The following is a 15,936-nucleotide window of genomic DNA, read 5'->3' on the forward strand; positions in this document are numbered from 1 at the left end:
GAGGAATATAGTCAAGTTAAGGGATCATATAAGAGATTATTTAGTAAGACTAATAACGATTAGTCTTCTAATGTTGCTCTTGAGATTTAAGGATAACTTAATCAAATTCCTCCAGCAGTGATAGAATGTCCCCTAAGTACCAACTCTAAAGCTTGCTAATCCAAAATGTTGTGGGCATCTTTTAAGGAGGACATATCACCCATCAAACAATGGGAATGGTTGAAAATTTTATATCTTTTTTTTTTTTGTTGGTTACATTAGCCAACACCGTTCCTTATTCGTCGTTAGATACATTTGGAACAATAGGTTAAGACTATAAACTTTGCATGCAGTACGATGCATTCCTGTAGATTCTATTTATCTACATTTGATATAGTGGATCTTGGCAGAACCGATCCATGTTGGAACATGGACGACACTATGATGTTAGCAAAAGAACTATCTTGTGATGACCCATACCAAGTCTCTCGAAATTGATGACCAAAAAGTTTAAGATCGACTCAAGAGCTGTTTAGATAAATCCTCTCGGCTTTGTTTTACATATAATCCGAAGAACATCCGAACTATTTTTCACCATTGAATCATGGTAATGGAAGATGGTATGACAGAAGGACATGTACATATAACTGCATAAGTAATGCATGCTGCAAGCCTATCTCTTAAAAAGAACAAAAGGTATGATGAATAAACGTGACCGATCAATATTTACTTATTTGTTTAAAAAATAAATAATAAATATGGGATTTGAGCCTGAAACTTTATGAATCAAAATATTTATCAATTAAATTAACTGATACATTCAAAATGTATCAATTAAATTTTAAATCCTCAATTTTTTGTTAAATATATTTGGGACATCATCACAACATCAATATAAAATGTATCATTCATAGTGGTATATTTACCAATTGAGTATATAATCTTTCTTTTCTTTTATATATCTTATTATTTTTTATAATTTTTTAGTGTTTTATTTTCGGGTAACTCTAATAACTATCCAATACTTCAACTATACAATTCATATCTAATTTAGTATAGGCTTGAATAAATAGTAGACTTTTAATTGTGTATATACATTAGAAATATATTTTTTTATATGATTTTTTAAGTTATTTTTTAAAAATATTTATTTTGATTGAAATTTTTTACTTTTGCTATTTGTTAAATAAAGTTGTATACTAAATCTCTTTAAGTCTCATCTAATATATCATTTTTAAGGCATTTCTAATAATTTTTTAGATATGTCCCTAAATATATTAATGACAATAACATAAAATGCCTTATTCATATCAATCATCTTAAAATTCTTGATGAGAAATTTTTTAGTTTCATATAATAAACCAACATCATGACTTATAAGCAAAATATTATCTATATATATGATAAATATAATAAGCTTGTTCTCACTGATTTTTAGATATAAATAGTGATCGACATCATTTTTTTTAGATCTGAAGGAAGTAATGATATCAAGAAACTTTATATATCATTGTCTATAAGTGTATTTATGGTCATAAATAGATTTTTTAAATTTACATATTAAAAAAAAAATTTCTCTGTGAATCGTTTAGGTTAATCCATATAAATCTTCTTCCCGAAATTCTTATTCAAAAGTTACTTTTACATCTATTCGATTTAACATAAAATCATAATGAGTTATTACTGTCATGACGATTCTTAACAAGTTCATTTAAAAAATTATATAAATTATCTTGTTATGGTTGATACATTCTGTATGAGTAAAATCTTTTGTCATAAGTTAGACTTTTATATCATTTAATATTACCCGTGAGTCATGTTTAGAAAACAAATGCTTTTACAATTATTGTGCAATTTGATGAGTTTCTCAAACACTATTGTGGTCCATTCATCTCAACTCTTCTTTTATTATATTATATTATTTTTTATAATCATTAGTTTTTATAACTTATGAAAATAATAAGGAACCCTTTTAATTCCTATGTTATAATATGATTTTTTTTAGATGTACAATATAAACCATATAATAACAGGTCTTATTTCCCTTTAAGATCTTTTTAGAACTATCGATTGTGATTATTTTATAAGATCATTAGCAATCAACATTAACATTATGTCGGAGTTCATCAATATTATGTTGTTATTCACCCTCATTAAGTTTTTTAGTGATTTGATAAACAACATAAAATGATAAAAGAGTATCAACATAGTCACAAGCGTTGTAATTTATGTTAGGATCAAGAGCACTAAGAGGGGGGGGGGGGGGGGGGTGTGAATTAGTGCAGCGGAAAACTTTCTGCGATTAAAACGAAACTGCGTTCGAACGATAAAAATGATTTCTGTTTGAAAGTCGATTCTAAGATTACTTTAACTTAAGATCAAGCAAGATGATGTTAAAGTCAATCTATGAAGGCAGTTTGCAGTTCTGATGAAAACCAGAATATAAGCGCAAACTGAAATACGATGTTCGTACGAAGAAACTGATTTACGTCTAAATGCTTATTCGTAAATCACTTGATTAGGCGAGATGCAGTTTAAGCAAGGGTATAAAGGCAGTTTGCAGTTATGGTAGAAATCAAGACGTTAACGTAATCTGAAATATGATGATCATACGAAAAAACAGATTTACGTCTAAATGCTGATTCGGAAAGTGCAAAGCTTGAAACCCGATCGTATATGCGCAGAAAGCAGTAAGCTTCAGAGGAGGTTTACAGTAAAGATAATATGCTCAAAGTAAATGCAAACCGAGATTTAGAGTGGTTCGGTCAATCTTGACCTACTCCATTTTTGGCTTCCTCCACCGATGAGGTCACCGACGTCAACTAGAGGCATTCCTTCAATATGCAAAGGCCAACCACCCTTTTACAGTTTCACTCCTTTTGACGGGCTTAGGAGACAACCCTTACAGAATTTTCTCTCCTCTCTTTACAACTCAGAACTTGGAAGAAAAGAGGGAGAAGAACTTTTGGCCTTTACAATAATTTTGAGCTCTAAGAATCACAGAAAAAGATCAAGATTTTGGTGTATGTCTGTGCTCTTTCAATGCTGAATCGGTGGGGTATTTATAGGCCCCAACCCAGTTCAAATTTGGAGCTCAAAACTGTCAATTCCCGGAATTCCGGGATCAGGCGGTTGCACCTCCTGACTGGAGCGGTTACACTGCCTGGCAGAGCTCGAAGACTGAGCCTCTAGGCGGTGCCACCTCCTATCAGGGGCGGTTGCACCTCCTGACTGAGGCAGTTGCACCGCCTGCCAAAGCTCGAAGACCGAGCTCAGGCGGTGCCACCTCTTGTCAGGGGCGGTTGCACCGCCCAATCTCGCTCGGAGACTGAGCCCAGGCGGTGCTACCTCCTGGCTGGGGCGGTTGCACCGCCCAGTCTCGCTCGGAGACTTAGCCTAGGCGGTGCTACCTCCTGGCTTGGGCGGTTGCACCTCCCGCCAGAAATCAGGGTCCGAATGGGTTTATCCATTCGGCCCAATTTGGGTTTTTCAGGGGCCCAATTGCCCCAAGATTAAGTTAATGGGATCACCTCCCATTTCCAACTTAATTATTGTGCTAACTACGATTTTTCCTAAGACATTTACTGCAACTTGCTCCGGTGCGTCAATCGCTTCTTCCGGCGAGCTTCCGGCGAACTTCCGTCGATCATCCGATGAACCCTCGGTGATGCTACTGCGGACTTCCGGCAAACTCCTAGACTTGCGACGATCCACTTGGTGAGTTCCGACGAGCTTCTTTGGCAAGCTCATGAACTTCTCGGATTTGTTCCCGCAGAACCTCCGACGATTGTCCGAACTTCCGTCGAACTCTCGAACTCCCAACGTGATCATCGTCTTGACTCCGGCGCAACTCTTGTTGCATGTCTTTCTTCCATCGTAGTTAATCCTGCACACTTAAAACAAAACTTTGATCGAGACAATTAATCCTAAGCAATTAACCAAGTTGTCCGGCATGTCATTGGTCCCTCGACGCTTCGTCTGATTCTTCGGCGCATCATCCTCTCCTACAGCCTATTGCCCAATCGGCCAGTTGACTCCGCAACTCCGATATCCTTGGCACAATACCTGCTCTTTTTGGCCCGAAGCCTTCTGTCGATACGTCGACCGATCCATTGGCCCGACGTCCAATCTTATGACATGTTTCTCCGGCACAACATGATTTTCCTGCTTTAATTGTCTCATCCTGATCGAAACATCCTGCGTCACTTAAAACGCAGATTAAATCATAAACATATATCAAGTAGTTTCATCATCAAAATACGAGATTCAACAATCTCCCCCTTTTTTATGATGACAACTACTTGATGACGGAGTTAACCTTAACTCCCGGAGTTTAAACAAACTCCCCCTATCAATATGCCATATTGATAGAATCTTGAATTCAAACTGAATTCAAGTCATTGCAATATTAATCATGAATACTTGCAACACGTCATCATGAACTTATGCATAAACTTATGCATAACATGTCTTGTCATCAACATACTTCTCCCCCTTTGTCATCAACAAAAAGGAGAAGTACCACAATATTGGTTCAACTCATTGCATGAAAAACATAATATCAAGTTTTTTATCATCATGCAGTTTTGAAGCCAGAAAATTCAGCAAATGTTACATCATGCTTAGAACATTCAAGCTATCAAGTTCTAGATATGCTAGTTTTACAACATACAAGATAGCACTTTTAGAACATGCAAGCTAGCAATGTTACAACATTTTAGAACTTGCAAGCTAGCAATTTAGAGATGTTCAAGAAGGCAACTCTTGCTTTTTGAAATATGCAAGTTGCAAGCTATAAAATTTTTACGATATGCAAGTTTTGCTTCTTGAGATAGGCAAGAAAGCACTTTTGCAATTTTTGTTTGGCAAGCTTGTGATGTTCAAGATAACAAGCTCTTTCTTCTCTTTTGAGAAGTGTCATTTTTGCTTTCTTTGCAAAGTGCAAGCTAGCAAAATGCCAAACTAGCAAGAGATAATGTTTTACATGAGGCAAGCAAACAATTTGGCAAGTGTTACATTTGCATCTTCTCTTTAGAGGAGTGTAATTTTTGCTTTCATCTTGAATTGCGTAAGCTAGCTAGTTTGCCTCTTTTCATGATGTTCACACTAGAAATTCTTGCTCCCCCTTTGTCATTGTCAAAAAGAAGGGAAGATCCTTTTTTTTTTTTTTTTTTTTTCAATTTTTAGATTATGACAAAGGCAAGTATCAATTTTATTTGTGCATCATTATATATTCAAATTAAAACATACACAATTTCAAAAGCCTTATTTTTCATGCACGATACCGAAAAATAAATCAATCATCATTAATGGGTATGTCATACATGATACTCAAACATTAAAATTTTTAAGCATTTATCAACATGTTGATCATGATACCAAACATTCATCATTTAAAGCATTCATGATACATATCATATGCAATACATCATGTACATCATTGTCATAAGTATTGCATGCATCATTTCAAATTCATGAATATTTCATCGTTGCATGCATCTTGCCAAATCATAAAATATACAATCATCATTAATGCATGATTCCTAATCATCATTTATTTTGCAACATGATGGTACCAAATTTGTCAAATTACATCCTACCATACATGATCGAAACTTCTTATTTGTATACATCAAAACAAATTAATGAATATTTCATGTATTCTTCTCATCACATAAGGAATATCAAGAAGAATTATTAGGTGATGAGATAAACATTTCATGAATACAAGGAATTACATAAAAATCATATCAAGGAATACAGGTCACAATCATTCAAGAGAAAAATCATCATTCATTTTCAATTCATTCAATTTGACAAATCATGATCATGATTTTGATAAAACTCATTTCAAATTTAAATCATCAAAATCATTTTTATGGCTCACAAAATTTATAACATAAATAGATTCATGATTTCATTGATAATATATTTTTCCCCCTTTTTTAAGTGTTTCATCTTAAGTGATCGATTTCATGTAAGCATGTCTTTTCATTTATGTCAAATGAAAACATGCATCAACGTTTAGGATCGTAAAATGAATTTCATCATAAAACCATCAAGACCAATAAGTCACAAAAATCATCATGTATAACTTTAAAATCTCATGCATAAAATCATAAATCATGGTATCCAAACATTTAGTGTTTTTATTACATCATTATGCATCATTGAGTATACAATCGTCAAGCATGACACTTACACTTTTTCATATAACCATGCCTATTTCATTTATGTCAAACATGCATCAGTTTTTAAAGCCACTGTTATTATCATGAAAATCGATAATCCATAATTATCAAGAATCATCATACATGATTTCAAAAATATATACTCATTAATCATAACTTCAAATTAAACATGATTTAATATACTCAAAATCGAGAAATAACAATGGACATCACCATGGTATACATTATTACTTCTTAACCATGATTTCATATTTTGAATCAAAATCATTTTGTTTGTTTATCATAAAATATGCAATATTATCATTTTCGAAATTACTAGCATGATCATAATTTTTTTTAAATATTAATTATAAACTAAAAAAGAAAATACATCATGAGAGCATCAAGTAATTTCAAAATAATTCAAGAGAGTTGAGTTACTTACCTTGTAGTCGAAGCCCGTCAAAGCCCAATTCGCCGTTTCGCCTTTGGAAGTTCTTGATTCATCCTTGGTTGCCTTCCTCTTCTTTGGCCTCTTCCTTCGTTCAAGTTCATTGTCTATTTTAGATTTTTGTTTAATAAACTTATTAAGATTTAGTGTTCGAAGTTCAAGTTCATCATTGTCCTCATCACTTGAGTCATCGCTCAAGTGGTATTCATTTGTCCGGAGTTCCAAATCATTCATGTTCTTTGGAAGGTGACTTTGTTCATCATGTTCCTCATGTGCATTGTGTACTATTTCATATGTCATCAACGAACCAATTAGTTCTTCAAGTGGTAAGTTGTTTAGGTTTTTAGCTTCTTGTATTGCAGTTACTTTTGAATCACACTTCTTAGAAAGAGAACGCAAAATCTTGTTTACAAGTTCAAAATCCGAAAAACATTTTCCAAGAGCTCTTAAACTATTGACGACATCCGTGAAACGGGTGTACATGTCGCCTATAGTCTCGCTTGGTTGCATTCGAAAAAGCTCAAAATCATGCAATAAAATGTTAACTTTCGAGTCTTTGACTCTACTAGTTCCCTCGTGCGTGATTTCAAGTGTTCGCCAAATGTCAAAAGCCGTTTCGCACGTAGAAATCCGATTGAACTCATTTTTGTCTAAAGCGCAAAATAAGGCATTCATAGCCTTTGCGTTTAAAGAAAAATATTTCTTCTCCAAATCCGACCATTCGTTCATCGGTTTAGAGGGAAGTTGAAAATCATTTTCAACGATATTCCATAAATCCAAATTCATAGAAATCAAGAAAACTCTCATTCGAGTTTTCCAATAAGTGTAGTCCAATCCGTTAAACAATGGTGGACGAAAAACCGATAAGCCCTCATGAAAGCCATGAAGAGCCATTTCTCTCAGGTGTAAATCTGAAATGAGAAATACCGGGCTCTGATACCAATTGTTAGGATCAAGAGCACTAAGAGGGGGGGGGGGTGAATTAGTGCAGCGGAAAACTTTCTGCGATTAAAACGAAATTGCGTTCGAACGATAAAAATGATTTCTGTTTGAAAGCCGATTCTAAGATTACTTTAACTTAAGATCAAGTAAGATGATGTTAAAGTCAATCTATGAAGGCAATTTGCAGTTATGATGAAAACCAGAATATAAGCGCAAACTGAAATACGATGTTCGTACGAAGAAACTAATTTACGTCTAAATGCTGATTCGTAAATCACTTGATTAGGCGAGATGCAGTTTAAGCAACGGTATAAAGGCAGTTTGCAGTTATGGTAGAAATCAAGATGTAAACGTAATCTGAAATATGATGATCGTACAGAAAAGCAGATTTACGTCTAAACGCTGATTCGGAAAGTGCAAAGCTTGAAACCCGATCGTATATGCGCAGAAAGCAGTAAGCTTCAGAGGAGGTTTACAGTAAAGATAATATGCTCAAAGTAAATGCAAACCGAGATTTAGAGTGGTTCGGTCAATCTTGACCTACTCCACTTTTGGCTTCCTCCACCGACGAGGTCACCGACGTCAACTAGAGGCCTTCGTTCAATAGGCGAAGGCCAACCACCCTTTTACAGTTTCACTCCTTTTGACGGGCTTAGGAGACAACCCTTACAGAATTTTCTCTCCTCTCTTTACAACTCAGAACTTGGAAGAAAAGATGGAGAAGAACTTTTGGCCTTTACAACAATTTTGAGCTCTAAGAATCACAGAAAAAGATCAAGATTTCGGTGTATGTCTGTGCTCTTTCAGAGCTGAATGGGTGGGGTATTTATAGGCCCCAACCCAGTTCAAATTTGGAGCTCAAAATTGTCAATTCCTGGAATTCCGTGATCAGGCGATTGCACCTCCTGACTGGAGCGGTTGCACCGCCTGGCAGAGCTCGAAGACTGAGCCTCTAGGCGGTGCCACCTCCTGTCAGGGGCGGTTGCACCTCCTACCAGAGCTTGAAGACTGAGCTCAGGCGGTTGAACCGCCTGCCAGAGCTCGAAGACCGAGCTCAGGCGGTGCCACCTCTTGTCAGGGGCGGTTGCACCGCCCAGTCTCGCTCGGAGACTGAGCCCAGGCGGTGCTACCTCTTGGCTGGGGTGGTTGCACCACCCAGTCTCGCTCGAAGACTTAGCTTAGGCGGTGCTACCTCCTGGCTTGGGCGGTTGCACCTCCCGCCAGAAATCAGGGTCCGAATAGGTTTATCCATTCGGCCCAATTTGGGTTTTTCAGGGGCCCAATTGCCCCAAGATTTAGTTAATGGGATCACCTCCCATTTCCAACTTAATCATTGTGCTAACTACAATTTTTCCTAAGACATTTACTGCAACTTGCTCCGGTGCGTCAATCGCTTCTTCCGGCGAGCTTCCGGCGAACTTCCGATGAACCCTCGGTGATGCTACTGCGGACTTCCGGCAAACTCCTGGACTTGCGACGATCCACTTGGCGAGTTCTGACGAGCTTCTTTGGCAAGCTCATGGACTTCTCGGATTTGTTCCTGCAGAACCTCCGACGACTGTCCGAACTTCCGTCGAACTCTCGAACTCCCAACGTGATCATTGTCTTGACTCCGGCACAACTCCTGTTGCATGTCTTTCTTCCATCGTAGTTAATCCTGCACACTTAAAACAAACTTCGATCGAGACAATTAATCCTAAGCAATTAACTAAGTTGTCCGGTATGTCATTGGTCCCTCGACGCTTCGTCTGATTCTTCGGCGCATCGTCCTCTCCTACAGCCTATTGCCCAATCGGCCAGTTGACTCCGCAACTCTGATATCCTTAGCACAATACCTGCTCTTTTTGGCCCGATGCCCGAGTCCACGGCCCGAAGCCTTCTATCGATACGTCGACCGATCCACTGGCCCGACGTCCAATCTTATGACATGTTTCTCCGGCACAACATGATTTTCCTGCTTTAATTGTCTCATCCTGATCGAAGCATCCTGCGTCACTTAAAACGTAGATTAAATCATAAACATATATCAAGTAGTTTCATCATCAAAATACGAGATTCAACAATTTATAGTGTGGAATATTCAAGCTTTCAGATTGAAAAAAAATTAAGTCAAAATAGTCTCACGTTGGTTGTATCTTTTACTATCACATGTGACGAGATTGAAAAGAGGACTAAAAGAATAATCCCACGTTAGTAAATGTCAACATATATTTGAGTTTAGTCTACAAAATAACTGTTAAGCTCTTGGGTTGAATCGATGATTGACTCTTAACTTTAATCAGTATAACTTTGTCCATACCAAACATAAGTATAGGGAAAGAATGCTAAAAATATTTGAGAAAAGATTGAAAAGAAGATTAAAATAATGATCCCACATTGATGAATATTGAGAGAGTAACTCATAACTTGATTCCTTAAAATTTTAGGTTGAATTGATGTCTACTTAATATATATTAACCATAATCAATTTGAATTATAAATCTTATTGGAAGTTTAGTTTCCAATAAGAACATAATCTTGAAGCACAATAATCAAGTCAAGAGTTTATTCCTTGGTCTACTTGGTGAATTCCATGACACGTGTTGATGAACAAGCATTGAATCTAATAAACCTAGCATCCTGTTATGGCACATTTTAGCACCATCCATGTGGCAGCAAACAAAGGACCTTTAGGTTGACGCAGCATGACACCTCGGACTCGAACGAGGCAACCAGATGACCTCTGCAATGTTCAACGTCAAATACCATTGATCCATTTTTGTAAATCTCAAAATGGCGTCATGCGATGTCGACTCGTATGGGTCAGTTGGCGATCGTCCGTAGGATAAAGCCATCCTATCCGATGCCAAACACCATGGAGATATCTACAAAACTCGAAACGACATCGACCCGTACGAGTCAATTGGTGCTCAACCGTAGGGTATATACCATCCTCCCGAGGAGATGGCAGCTATTAAGGGACCATGTATGACCCTCTCCCCTCTCATAAGTATAAAAGATAACCCCCTGACCAATGTAGGGGGTTTGAATATTCAACTCTCTTTTATTCCACTCAACTCTAACTTAGCCTTTGGAGGGGTGAAACCGAAAAATCCCCCTCCCCACTTCGGCCTGTATGCAAGAGCCCTACAAAGGAGAAGCAAACCACTCGCCAAGAGAGATATTCGTACACGGGAGACGAGGCTCGAACTCAACCCGACCCGACGTTCACTTCCACTACCCAAGCATCCACATGGGCAACCATGTGCATCCGAGATCCAACTAAGTTGTGCTGATACTTTAGCCATGGCATAAAGGTTTACTAATATTTTGGCACTAGAAAGAGGGCTCGATGTTGCAAGAATGCCCCTAGCCGAGCAACCCAAGAGAGTGTCCTGAAGAAGAGCCACCCTGACTCACCTGACCTTCGGGTTCAGAGGATAGCCCTCGCTTCCTTTGAGACTAGAAGAGAATACCTCGATCGTGACTCCAAGCCGCTATTGGTGGTTATTCAATGATTCCGAGCTATCACCTCCTGAGACCACCATAGGGCAGTTTGTTGTCTTAGTCGAGGCATTCCTCAGTCTCATGCACCAAGTCCAAACCTTAGCAGGGATGATGCAGGCTATCTTCCCCCTTGTCCCTCAGCTTGCCTAGTAGTCGGCATTGCCTGAACCGTCGTTGTAGCTAAGGGACCCGTCAACCCCTACCACCACTCCGCGAGAGCCATCTGCAATCCCTCAACAACTTAGAGTAGCGGACGTTAATCCGTTACCCAAGGAGTAATCGGGGAACCCGAGGCCAACACCAAAGCACAGCGCCCTAGGTCTCCGATGCACCACCCCGAGCCTAACACCTTATCATTCGACTTAGTGGACTCTCTCTAAGCTCAGTTGCGCTTGGTCAATCATCATTTGGATGAGGTCCAAAAGGAGTTCCACAAGTCCAAAAGAGAGCTCGAGGTGGCCTCCTCGGTGGTGTCCCCCTTTGTGTAGGAAATCTAGGATGGACTGATACCATTGAACTTCCACCTCCCCACGCTCAAATCTTATGATGGCGACTCCGACCTAGCAGAGCACGTCATCGCCTTTCAGGCTTAAACAATCTTGTATGGTACATCCGATGCCCTAATGTGCCAGGCGTTCCCAACCACTCTCCAGGGTTCGGCTCGGATGTGGTACAATCGACTCAGGCTGACCTCGGTATAATCTTTTGACCTACTCGTAAAGGAATTTAAGCTCAATTTCCTGGCCAATTCACTACCAAAACCATCTATAGCCATGCTCTTTAACCGAAGTCAGAAGGACAACAAACCCCTCTCTCAATTCATCGCTCGCTTCATCATCGAAATATGAGGAATCCTCAACGCCCACCCCTCACTGATCATGCAAGCATTCTTGATAGGCATGCAACCGTCCATATTCTTCTGGTCATTGGTCGAGCGACCTGCGGCGACCATCCCCGAGATACTCCAATGTGTGAACCAATACATTGGCATCGAGGCTATAGTGGCGAAAAAGCATGAAGAGCACAAGAGACCTTGTATGGAGCAATCCCAAGGATAGCCCTCGAGCCCACTAAGAAGAAGGCTCAACCAGCTTGAGCTGCCGATTTCGAGGCCACCTCCCCCACCCTTGAGTTCATCTAGAATGGAGATCTTCCTCCAAATCAGAGAGAGGGGGCTCCTAAGGGCGCCCTGCTAGTCATAGGTGCCCAGCAAGCCAATCACGTGAGTGATGGCACGTATGACTTGATACAGAATCTTTTTGCTTATTATATTTTGGCATATATCACTTTATAACTATTGCATAAATGCATACATATATTGTGATGTCCTTGGATTTATGCAATGGGAATCGGATCGTGATGAGATCACGATAATGAGATCGATTCACCTTTAAACACATATCCTAAATAATCCCGGTCATAGGTTACTCGAGAGGGACATCGTGATAACCGGACAGACTGGTGTTCTGTATACCCGTCCATATGATGGATGCAGCTGGTCTCATAGCTGCTCGTGTAGGGACACTAGGGATACAGTACAGGTGCTCATTGGAGAATGAGTTCACTGATTGATCCGCTTACGGAATGCTGGATGGTTGATGATGCCTTATTGTCAGACAGCGATTCCGTAGTCCTAGTGGTGTATCTGGTCCTTAGACTTGAGACACCAAGGATGTCCTATATGAGTGCTCCACTCTTTGATACCAGACTTATAGGTTTGGCTGTCCCAGATCTAGTACAGCTGGTCATTGGGAGTGGTAGTCGACCTTACGAGGGCTATTGAGTGTCGATAAAGGATCATCCACTCTCGGCGTCATGAGAGGAATATCCCATGTGTTCTTGCTCAGACAAATCCCTTGCTAGGGTCATTCGGGTTGAGAGAGAAAGAGTTCTCCGGGAGAATCCGATTAGAGCGAGACTCGAGTAGAAACCGTATGGGTCTGACAACACCATGCTCGATATACGGTCTCTGGGATATTAGATGGATGAGGGATTATAGGTACACGGTAACTGAGGACAGACAGGTCCAATGGATTAGATTTCCCTGTATCGTCTGGGGACTACGGCGTAGTGGCCTAGTACTTCCGTAGTCGATGAGTCAAGTGAATTATTACAGAGATAATAATTCACTGAGTTGGAAGGAGTTCTGACAGGTATGACTCACGGCCAACTCGATATTGGGCCTAGAAGGTCACACACATATGGTAGGCATTGCGATGAGTAGAGGTTCGGATATGAGATATCCGACGGAGCCCTTGTCTTATTGGATGCAGATCCAATACCCACTAGGGGAGGACCCATTAGGGTTTGATAGGGGACCTCTATAAATAGGAGGGATTCAGAGCGTCGCAACCCTGCTGTGTGAATCACCGCTAGAGAGGAGGACGCTTGACCTCCTTCACCCTCTCCTAAGGATCTGCAAGGAAACAGGGATATACGATCTCCCTAGGTAACACAATCTACTCTATACGCAGTTTTATGTTTCGCGGATTTTTCGCACCAATCTTCGCACGACGACGAACATCTTTTTGGGAATCGGGGATTTTGTTTTCTTGTTCTTCCGCTGCGCATGTGATGTCGCCCCCAAGATTTCCCAACAGTGGTATCAGAGCTAGGTTGTTCGTGCGAATGATTGATTTTGAACTGCGTGTGTTGTGTTTAGGAAGAATTTTGACGTCAAAATCGTTGACGCAAAAGCGAGGAAGGGCAGCAACTGTTGCTGCCCTCGATCTGCATGCCTGCAGCCACCTGCAGCGGCAGCCGCAGCCGCAGCCAGGCAGCACAGCGCCGGCGCATGCGCAAGCGCTGTGCCTGCAGCAGCCGGCCGGCGGTCTGCTTGCAGCAGGCGCCTGCGGCCACTGAGCCCGCGGGCAGAGGCGCCGCGGGGCAGCAGCGCGGGCTGAGGCACCGCAGGGCAGCGGCGCCTGTGGCCGCTGCTCCCACGGGCAAAAACCCCGCAGGGGCGGCCGCCAGCGAGGCAGCACCGCCTGCGGGCGCTGCCTCGCGGGCAGAACCGCCCGCGGAGGTGGCGGCGCCGACAGGGGCGCCAACCTGCAGGGGCAGCACCGCCTGCGGGCGTTGCCCCGCCGGCAGAACTGCCCGCGGAGGCGGCGACGCCCGCGGGGGCGCCCACCTGCAGCGGCAACGCCGCCAGTGGGCGTGCCGCCCGCAGGCGAGGGCAGCGCCCCGCCCCTCGCCGCACAGGCCGCCGCCGGCAGGGTGGCGGCGGCGGCAGCAGCGAAAGGGGGAAAGGACATTAGGGTTTTCTGGGCAAAAGACAGTTTTGCCCCTCGGAATTTGAGAAATTCCAGTTTCTGTCTTTTGTCCAAATTACGAAAATACCCTATAAATTCAGAAATTCCCTACATGTCCCTGATTTCAGAAAATATTAATTAATTAAAAGGTTTAGTTGATTATTATTTTTATTATTATCTAGTAGTCTTACATGATGATAATTTATACATATGATGTATGATGTGTGGACGGATGATCATGGACCGTGTGATGTGTGTACTTGTGATTATTATTATTGAGGTATGCGAGCCTCCATTATATTTCTCGTTTATTGTCGGGCCTGCGTGCCTATGATTAAGTTGTAATCACATGAGGAGGCGTAGCGTGAGCGTGGATGCGATAGCGGGACCCACGAGAAGGACGATCGCGATGCATGAAGATGCATCAAGATGTCGATGGAGTCGACGAGGACGAGATGGACGATCACAGGGCATGGAGATGCACCGTTGCACACATAGATCTTGATGTGAGTGATTAGGCCTACTGGCTCGGGCCTAATCACATTAGGTTGTGGTCCATGATCATCTAGTGTAATTGATTATACACATACTAGATAAGTATATATATTTGCATGCGATGTAGATATATATTAAATATGTATATGTGTGACATGTCATATTAGGAGACCAAATCTTAGAAACATCTCTCGATAATATTAAGTCGGTAAACGTGAGGCAATTAGATTGACCCACGTGGCCTTCCATCGTTATGAGTAGGAACCGATTCCCGGTGTAGGTTGAGTTGGTCGAGTCCCTCGAGACTCACCTATATCGTGATTCGCTATCTTGCTTACGACATAGAGATGTCACCGGTGACCTGAGGGCATGGTATACTTGGTCGAGTCCCTCGAGGGTATATCATCAAATCAGACTTATCTTGTAACGAAGGTGTTGACTTAACTGAGCATCATGGTTGGTCGAGTCCCTCGAGGCCATGGTGATTCGGAGGCCGAACAGGACGGGAATCACAAGGAGTTGTGATCGGCAAGAGTTGCCTACCTTTTAGGCTTAGTGTGATTGGTCGAGTCCCTCGAGGTTACACTAAGACACTGATTGGATCCTGATCCCTACTAGAAGTCTGCCAGAGACTTCCGTTTCACGTGCTGAGGGTGTCACGTGACTTGTTAGTAAAATAGTGGGAGCATATTAAGATAGAAGTCCATATCTTGATAGTTTATTTCTTGCAAAATCTGCATGTTATTCATTTCTGCTGCATCTTTATTTTCAGAAAATGTCGCTTTCAAATCCCTTACGTGGCATACTTGATGTCAACCGCCTCACTGGTCCAAATTATACGGATTGGCTCCGTAACATGAGAATTGTTCTCACAGCGGAGAAAATCGTGTACGTCCTTGATACAGTGATACCTACGCCCGAAGAAGGGGCAAACGAGGATGAGATCGCTCGCTACGTGAAGTACATTGATGACTCCACTCTTGCTCAGTGCTATATGTTGGGCTCTATGACTCCTGAGTTACAGAGACAACATGAAAAGATGGATGCCAGATCCATTCTCCTACATGTTCGCAAATTGTTTGAGGAACAGGGAAGGACTCAACGATATGAGATATCCAAGAGCCTTTTCCGCGCTAGGATGACTGAGGGGACACCGGTT

Source organism: Musa acuminata, chromosome BXJ1-2 (assembly GCF_036884655.1).
Source record: "Musa acuminata AAA Group cultivar baxijiao chromosome BXJ1-2, Cavendish_Baxijiao_AAA, whole genome shotgun sequence".
In the NCBI taxonomy this organism is placed as follows: Eukaryota; Viridiplantae; Streptophyta; class Magnoliopsida; order Zingiberales; family Musaceae; genus Musa; species Musa acuminata.